The following is a 10,025-nucleotide window of genomic DNA, read 5'->3' as shown; positions in this document are numbered from 1 at the left end:
TGATACTACGGCGAGAGGCTGGAGAGGCCAAAATAGTACAGGGTGACCCGAGCCCTTTCGGCGAAGATAGCAACATTCTAGAAGCCATGATGTATGACGAGCAAGTAAGGAACATCCAATCTTTAAGTCATCGAGATATCAAAAGTCCCAGGATCCTCATCAATGCGGATCGGCCTGCAGACGTTACCCTCGGGGGCAACGGCCGATCTACCATCTTGCAACATTCTGATGGATAGACGACACACAGAGTTGCGAAGGAAGGTTCATAACTTAGCACTCAGTTTCGGAGTGTCATCCGCGGAGTGCATATACGAGGATCAAGATCAAGACCCGACTGGTACCTTGAGAATAGAGGATCTCAAAATAGCCACCGGAAAGTTGGGGGACGATCCAGCCCAAGTTCAAGATCCGCTCTTAGAAGTTAATTTAGGCTCAGAATCGTCGCCAAAACCGATATACATCAGCGCAAACCTCGATGCCACGTTTAGAGACGAGTTGATTGCGCTTCTTCGGGAATATAAGGATTGTTTCGCTTGGTCATATGCAGAGATGCCGGGTCTTGACAAATCAATCGCCGAACATAAGTTGCCTCTGAAAGATGGTTTTCGTCCATTCAGGCAACCTCCTAGACGAATGTCGAAAGAGGTCGAGGAGTTGATCAGAGAAGAGATCAATCGGCTTAAAGAGGCACACTTCATACGGGAGGCTAAATACACAGAATGGTTATCCAACATAGTGCCCGTTATGAAAAAGAACGGCAAACTGCGAGTATGCGTCGACTTCCGGAATCTGAATCTGGCGACGCCCAAAGATGAATATCCGATGCCGGTAGCGGACATGCTGATCGACGGAGCTGCCGGGCACAACATCCTTAGTTTTCTAGACGCTCATTCTGGATATAATCAAGTGCCAATTCACGAAGCCGATATTTCAAAAACCGCTTTTCGATGCCCAGGGCCGATTGGTGCTTATGAATGGATTGTGATGCCCTTTGGTTTGAAGAACGCCGGTGCAACTTACCAACGGACCATGAACAAAATGTTTGAAGGGTTAGCATGTCTGGAGGTGTATATTGACGACGTTGTCGTAAAATCGCCGAGCAATGCATCTCACCTGGCCGATCTGAAACAAGGCTTTGAGCGGATCCGAAGCAACGGTTTGAAGATGAATCCATTAAAATGCGCCTTTGGGGTATCGGCAGGGAATTTCTTGGGTTTCTTGGTTCACCAGCGGGGGGTAGAGGTAGATAAGAATAAAGCGAAAGCGATAATCAATGCTGAACCACCAAAAACCAAGAAACAGCTACAGCGGTTGATCGGACAAATAAACTTCCTGAGGCGCTTTATTTCAAACACAGCAGGCCGATTACGCAGTTGGAGCGTATTGTTGAAGGGAAATGATAATGACCAGTTTGTATGGACCCCTAAACAACAACAAGTGTTTGACGAGCTGAAAGCATACTTAGTGAAGCCGCCGATTATGATGCCGCCAAAGCCGAATCAGCCTTTGTTACTGTATATATCAGCAGCTTCCCAATCTTTGGGATGTATGCTTGCACAGGAAGACCAAGGCGTTGAAAGATCGGTCTACTATCTCAGTAGAGCCTTGACCGATACTGAAACACGATACACGGACATCGAAAAACTGTGCCTTTGCTTATATTTCACTTGCTGTAAGTTGAGATATTACATGTTGCCAGTAGTGGTTTATGTCCTAGCAAAAACGGACATCATAAAATACATTCTCTCCCGGCCGTATCTCAGGAATCGGATGGGAAAGTGGGCAGTGGCAATGTCAGAATTCACGCTCGTTTATGTGCCTCAGAAAGCAGTTAAAGGACAGGTCCTTGCCGATTTTCTCTCAGATCACCCAGGAGTCAACATAAAAGAGGAAATCGGCTGCATGGAACTGCATCCTTGGAAATTATGGTTCGACGGATCAAGAACAGAAAAAAGGTGTCGGGGCAGGAATCGTCATCATCTCGCCCTCGGGGGCACGGTTCACAATGTCTTGTTCCTTAGCATTCAAGTGTACCAACAACCAAGCCGAATATGAGGCTCTCATTTTAGGTTTGGAGATCTTAATGGAGCTGGGGGCAAAATCGATCCAAGTCTGGGGCGATTCACTGTTGGTGATAAAACAGGTCGCTGGAGAATACAAGTGCGAGTCATAACTATTAATCAGATATTGCAACAAAGCTAAGCATCTTATTGGTGGTTTCTCGGATACATGGTTAGAATACACAGAGAGAAGCGACAATATGGAGGCGAATGATCTCGCCCAACACGGTAGCGGTTATAAGCCTTGCCATGAGTATGAAGCGATCCGACGAGATACACCAAACTTGGTAACAAAAGACGATGCGATATACGAGGCGACCCATTCCGTGTACCAGTTGGACTTTTTCACAGATTGGAGGAAAGAGATAATTAATTGGCTTATATCGCCAGATATGTCCAACAGAAGATTGCGAACTTTGGCCCTCAATTATGTAATCCTGGCCGACGAGTTATACAAAAAGGGGAGTGACGGGTTGTTGTTTAGATGCGTCGGCCCAAAAGAAGCGATGTTGGTCATGGCCGAGGTACACGAAGGCATCGCCGGTGCGCATCAAGCTGGTCCACGAATGAGATGGCTGATCCATAAATACGGGTTCTATTGGCCCAAAATGGAGCAAGATTGTATCCGATACTCCCAAGGGTGCGAGGCATGCCAAAAGTGCGGTCCCATACAGCACGTTCCTGCTGAAACGCTACATTCGATAGTAAAGCCTTGGCCGTTCCGAGGATGGGCTGTGGATTTAATCGGCAAAATATACCCATCGTCGTCAAAAGGACACACGTTTGTGATTGTCGCAACCGATTACTATTCCAAATGGGTTGAAGCCATCCTATTGAAATCACCAAGTCAAGAATCGGTCATAAAGTTCTTCAAAGAGTATATTATCCTAAGACATGGTCTACCAGAAACTATTACCACAGACCAAGGAACTATGTTCACCGGAGGGGAAATAACCGATTATGCAAAAGAGATGGGCTTCAAATTGATACGTTCGACCCCGTATTACGCGCAGGCGAATGGCCAAGCTGAAGCAACCAACAAGGCGATAAAGGGTATTATTCAGAAGATGATTGAAGACAACCCGAAACAGTGGCATCAGTTGTTGACAGAAGCCGTTTGGGCAAATCGCACGAGCCAGAAATCGGCTACGGGCACAACACCTTTCAAACTCGTGTATGGATATGACGCCATGTTACCAATGGAGTTAACGGTAGCATCTACGAGGCGAAAGATGCAGCACGTTTTGACAAAAGCCGATTATCACGACAAAATGGTTCTCGAAGCTCTAGACTTAGATGAAGAACGATTACTGGCACTCGATCACTTAGAAGCTCAGAAGAAAAGAGTAGAGCGAATTTATAACAAACGGGTCAAAAGTAAGAGTTTTCTACTTGGCCAGCTCGTGTGGAAAGTCGTTTTGCCCATTGGAGCAAAAAAGGAAGGACTAGGAAAATGGTCTCCGAACTGGGAAGGACCATACAAAGTTGTTCGAATATTGGGTAACGGTGCATATATACTCGCTGACATAGATGGTCGAGTTCATGACCGATCCATTAACGCACAGTATTTGAAGAAATACGTCCCGAGCTGCTGGGAAGGAGTTGACAGACGTATCTTCGAGAAGTAAAAGGGTAACTTTCACGAAATCGAACTCTTGACCGATGGGTTGACGGTACGGTATTGATAATCGGAAACAGAGCCGATTTAAATTATTTATGTTTACCAAACTTCGGTGTTGGAACCTTGTAATTTATATTTACATTATATATATAAGAATTTCGGAACACCAGCCGATTTTTCCAACTGGCACCGGCACCTATGTGGGTTTGAATCGGAACACTAGCCGATTAGCGCGATATTTTTTCATTAAAAGAAACGACACGTTTGAAAGTGCAAGCAAAATATAACATCAATAACATTGTACTTAAAAAATTACAGATCTAAAATGTTCAGACTATTGGATGCTAAAAAGAAATCAGCCGAAATGACTGAAGAGATCGCCCATCACACTTCGGATGTCAGATAAATTCTTCACCGCCTCAGAATAACGCTTTTCAGCACTGGCGAGTGTTTTCTTCAGCTGGTTTCGGCGATCCTTCAGGTCCGTCCCCTGGGAAATAAATTCATCCAGCTGTTGCTCCAGGGGCGCGGCGATTTCTTCCTCGGCTTTAAGCTCCGCCTGCAGTTCCTCAATTTTGGATCTTAGTTCATCCATTTTTGTGGTGTGAGGGGCGAGTTTGTCAGACGTTTTCTTAGCATTCGACCTCAGAGAGCCAAACTCATCATCAAGTTTGCGTTTGGTCTCCAGCAATTTCTCATATGAAGCTCGGGCAGGGGCGGCTTCTTTATAAAGCTTCGTCAAATTCGGTAGCTCCTTCACCACCCTGGCGATTGTCGTCCTGGCCGATTCAGTGACCTTGCTCACATCCTTCACGGCAAGGAGGGCTTCCAGCGATGTTTTCATGGATTCAGCCTCGTCAGGATCGCCCAGCACTTGGATTCCTTTGGTTTTCATCGCCGCCATGTTGTTCAGGTGGAGATCCACGTTATTTGCCGAGTCACCAGCTTCTGGCTCAGAGTTGGAAGAGCTTTCAGTGGAGCCCTCCTCGTCACTTTCAATATCGGAGTCAAAGGCGAGGAGTTTAGTCTGCAAGAAAGGTACGCGTTAGATTTAGGGGTCATGAGCGATAAATAAAGATTATCAGGGATGTACCTTTAAAGCTTCGGTGCGAGAGATGTTTGGCTTCAGACTTGAAGGGCCAGGAACCGAAACTGTCGCAGCAGCAGTCACCGAAGCAGGCGATTCAGCCACGGCTGGGCGATCCACCGAACCCCCACTCATCCTTATTGATATCCTGCTGCTGCTACTTTTCTTTGAGGGTTCTTTCTCTTGTGGTTTCAGGGGACTCGCCTCTGGTATAATAATCGGCGGAACGACAGCCGATTTCGCCTTTTTTGGTTGTGGCTTCGGTTTCCTACCAGTCTGCAGTACTGCTGGCGATTTCCCAGTTCTTTTCCTCTTCAGAGGTTGTTCGTCTTCTTCGTCTTCAGAAGGAATCGCTCCTTCAATCTCGGCTTCTACCTCTGAAAAGAAAAGAAGTTAGACGAATTTTGTGGAGTTATAAAAATATATAAGAGGATTCGTTATTTACCAGCAGGCACTTTCAGTTCATTAACGAGGGCGGCGATATCTTTGCAATCACCTGGCACAAAATAACCAGTAAATGTCACCTTGTTAGGACGAGACTTCAGCCATTTATTCGCTAACATAATTTCAGAATTTGGTACTAAGGGTGCTTTATAAAGAAAAGATGGGCGAATATGTTTTTGGAAAATTGGGTAAGGGCGATGCAGATATTTTTTCTCCCACACTTTCCGCCATTTAAGGACATATTTTCGACATGCTTCTCTTCTATGGTTTTCCATTTTTAAGCTTAAAAGAGGGCGATTTGTGGGGTCATACTTGAATTTGTAAAAGCGCTCAAATTTAATGATTTTAAGGTGATGCTCGTAATTACCTTTCCTCTTCTTCTGCTGCGGCACCTGTAAAAGAAAAACATCGGCGTGAGTACGTTTTCGCTTCGTTTCAGGAAGTTGAAAAATATTCAGTTTAAGTATTTCGTCTGCCGATAATCCAAAGTTGATCCCGATTACTATCTCCCACCACTCCTCGAACTCATTTGTTGAAGAAGGGTTCCCGTCAGGAATGGGTAGTTCATCTGGAGAAGGTAAGTAGGCTTCGTGCAATTGGCCGAGGTATCCAACATATCTGGGAGTTGGTAAGGCCGAGCGAGTAAGCCCTTGTTCGTTTCTGTCTATTAAGAACGGGCATGGAATCGCCTGGGTATAGCCGAATTGCCTTGACAGGTAGTTCGGACAATAAGCTTCGGACCCGCTGTGCTTGAAGTTATTGCCGATCATCAGGTTGCGGCTTGTTAGGGCGTTGCACCAGTTTCCCCACCATTGGGAGTAAATGTCTTCATCAATGTCATTGTCGTCAGTTATTTCCCAACCGTAGGTAAGCCATTTGGGTGGGAATCGCCAGCTAAGTATCGGGCACCAGGTGTTGGGCGATTCACGTGTGTCCAAAAAGTAGGCGATGACATCTTTAAGATGAGGTAAGGTGGCGACCCCTTGAAAAATGGTGTATCCAAAACAAATGTCTGACGATCGTTCTGGAAGTGTGACGATATCTGGGAAGTACATAAACAGCCATGCTTGGATCATCCACATCGGCCCACTGGAACATCGGTGTGCCTTGACTTTGCCATTTTTTACCATGGTATGCATGCATCGGTAGAGGTGTCCAAGTATGAATTCGCCCATGTTCAATGGATGGCCTTCTGCGAGGGCAACGACGATTCGAAGACACTCGTGGGTGACTCGGAAGGAAGCTGGGCATATTATGAATTTGGCGAGGAAATAGGCTAGAAAAGAAACATGTTCGTCAGCAGTTGGAGGGAGGTGATTTTGACCGATGTTCGCTGATAAGAAATTTTTGAAGCTTTTTGCCGACTTTTCGGGACGGAGGTGTAAGTTTGGAAGTGTTTGGCAGTTAAGAGGCGATACCCTTATACCAGTTATGTTGATATTGAACATACAGGCTAAGTCTAAAAGGGTGATAGACATCGGTCCCTGTCTGAAACAGAAGGTGTTGGTGGTGTCTGACCAGAAAAGGGAAGCCCCAAAGCAGTAATGTTTGGCGATGGGAAAGGTATTTTGGCTTATCCCAATTAGATCGTACAGGCCGATAGCCTTCCAGACATCGCCATAATAACCGTGAAGTCTTAAAATCCAACTTTTGTAATCGGCATTGGTACTTGGCCAGTTTCGGAAAGTTTCACCGGTCCATACGGAAGAATAGTGGAGTTCGGAGAAGCGAGGAGGAGCATGATCTGGGAATGGGACTGCGGTTTCACAGAGTTCTGAAGGAGTGGTGAGAATCGGACCAACGGAGAATCGGTTATCATCTAGTTCTGAAATTACCTCAAAGGAAGTTGACGGGGCAGCTGAGCAGACTTCGGCGATCTTGTTTGATGCTTCGAGAGCAGCTTGTTCTTGTTGAGACATGATGATGTGGTGATTCGTGTTGAAGGATAGGCGATTTGAATCTGGAAAATCGGCAAGTGGTCAATAGTTTTGAGAGAATTTCGGAGTCAAAGATTCAGGTAAATCTAAAAAGGGAAAAATTGACTATTTTATATCCGGGAAAAGCGGTTACTGAATGTCAAAAGTCAAGAAAATATTACCGCATGAGCCTTATGACATGGAGCGAAGCCCATATGAGGCTCTAGGCCGAAAATAACAAGCCCAGAGCTGAGACTCTAAGCTTGTTGGGGGCATTGTTTGCACCGGCCCAGAGATCTGGAAAGAAAGTGACTGACCCCAGAACTGAGTGAGAAAAGCTGAATGGGCTCATAGGGGATTTCAGCACAACAGGAGCTATATTTATTTTAGCCTTTTTATTATTTAGTTTTTTCTTCATTAATTAGGAGATAGAATCTCATTAGAATTAGGTCTCTTTATTAGGGTTTGTTCCCTATAAATAGTCAGTAGTTTTGTATTATTATTTTTTCATCAACACATCATTAATCAAAAACCAAAGCTCAGGCTTTTTATCCCAATCTCCGGATTGAATCTTAGTTTAGGAGTAGAATTGACATTAATCTCGCTTGGATCTCAGGATTCCCATATTAATACTGTTAGTTTAATCGAACGGCGGCGACGTCATTCACAATTTGAACAACGTTACTTGAATTCGAGTTACGTCACTTGAATTAGGGTTACGTCATTCAAATCATGTTTACCTCATCTTGAATCATACCGGTTAAAGCATCAGTACCTAAAGTTACCCATTAATAAATTCAAAGGTTTGAGCAAGGTGAAAATCTAGCGAACAACTTCATGTATTGAAGTTTAGCCTACTATAAAAAAAAGAATATTAAATATAAAATTTTTGCTCGTGAATAAATTTTGTCCAATTCCATTAAATGAATGCTTAGATGCTGAATATGGATCTACCATCATTTTATATGACTGTTTTCTGGTAAATGGGCCTATATGTTACATAAATTGTAATTTTGTACAAATGTAACTTTATTATCATTTCAAACTTTGCCTTAAAAATTATTTTAAATGTATTAACTCCCAATAAATAAATGAACAAAATACAATAAAAAATAATTTAAATTAAAAATAGTAGCAAAGCTTATTACTTAACTTAAAATAATAGAATAATGAGATTTACAGTCCATTATTTTATTCTATGGCAGTTAGAGTTCATAGTTATAAAGTAAATATTCAGACAAACATATGAACTTTAAGTTTAGATTCTTTCTAAACAATAAGTTGTAGTTCAAATAGTATAAGCGTTGGACGGTAAACTGTTAAAGTCACGAATCCAATTCCTCTCATAAACCCCACTCCCCAATTATTAAAAAAAAAGTTGCGCTTTCTAAAAAAATTGAAGAATTGTTTTTCTATCTTCTATTACGTTACTGTTTGAATTGAAGATATAGACTTACAAGGTTAATTTTAAAATAATAAAATTTTAAAATAATATATAATTTTTGAAAGGTGACGAATTTCAAATAAATAATTTTAAAGGATGGTAAATTTTAAAAATTCATGAATTTTCATAAATACATGTTCCTACCTAATGATTGTAAAGGTTTATGAATATATATATTTGCTTTTGTCGTTATTTTTGCACCGTTTTCATTAATTTTAATAATTTGACATGCCAACTAAATTTTATATAAGCATCTATTTTTTTTATGTATTGCCATACAATTCAATGAAATAATTTTAAATGTTTACGTACAATTTCAGTTGACGCGCGATGTTATTAAAACAGATGAAAATAGTGTAGGAGTAAACAATAGAGTCAAACAAGTAACTAAAAATAAATGTTAATAAGAATTGAAATACAAATTATAGTTTAATACTCCTTTCGTCCAACAGAGTTATTAACTTTTACAATTTTGTTGTCCTAAAACTCTTGTTTATTTTTAAAAACTAACATTTTTTAAATTTAAATTTTCTATATTATCTCTATTTAAAATCCACTAATAAGCTAATATTAATTGATAGCTACAAATAAATTGAAAGTGGAGACTACTTTAACTAAGAATATAGTAAAAAAAGTAAAAAATTTTGTATAAAAAGTTATAACAATAATTGAGTTTTTTTAAAACTATATGATAATGACAAAGTGGAGAATTCAATTGGGACGGAGAAAGTATATGATTTAAAAAGGATTAAATGCATTAAAAACCACAAACTTTCGCATGCTTTGCATATTTAACATAAATTTGTAATTTTGGCAAAAAAAGTACACGAGCTTTCCAATTTTTTAATTAAGATCACGTTTGCGTTTTCTTTGAAAAATGGTGCCTTTTTACATTCAAAACGGTATTGGAGTTTTAATTGCAAAAATCGGAAAGTTCATGCATTTTTTTGCCAAAACTAAAAAATTATTTTAAATATGTAAAACACGCGTAAATTGGTGATTTTTGGTGCATTTAAGGCATTTAAAAATGAAGAAGCCGATAAATGAGAGTAAATTAACAAATTGAACATTTCCATCAAATAATTCTCAACTTACCTTTGGGAATAAACTGTTCACAAGAAAAATATCTTTGGGAACAGATGCTGTACACAAGAATTTTCAAAAAATTATCCTCAAAATCTCAAATTTGCCCCTCAAATCCCGGCCTGGAAACCACAGAACAAGCCATTTTGTAGGGTTAAAATTAGAAGAATAAAAAATGGGTGGTTAAGAAATTGGAAAACCTAAAGAAAGGCCAAGAAACCGTTGGTTACAGCTGTATGGCAACATATCAAGCACGACACCCTGTCCTAACAAACGGGCAGCTCAGGGGCAGCCCACCAGTTTTTGTCCAATAATAAAAAAAGAAAAAGGCAAAACCCCATGTGCCATGTGGCTTTCATCAACTGTCATC

Source organism: Mercurialis annua, linkage group LG1-X (assembly GCF_937616625.2).
Source record: "Mercurialis annua linkage group LG1-X, ddMerAnnu1.2, whole genome shotgun sequence".
In the NCBI taxonomy this organism is placed as follows: Eukaryota; Viridiplantae; Streptophyta; class Magnoliopsida; order Malpighiales; family Euphorbiaceae; genus Mercurialis; species Mercurialis annua.
This window is presented reverse-complemented; position numbering follows the sequence as displayed.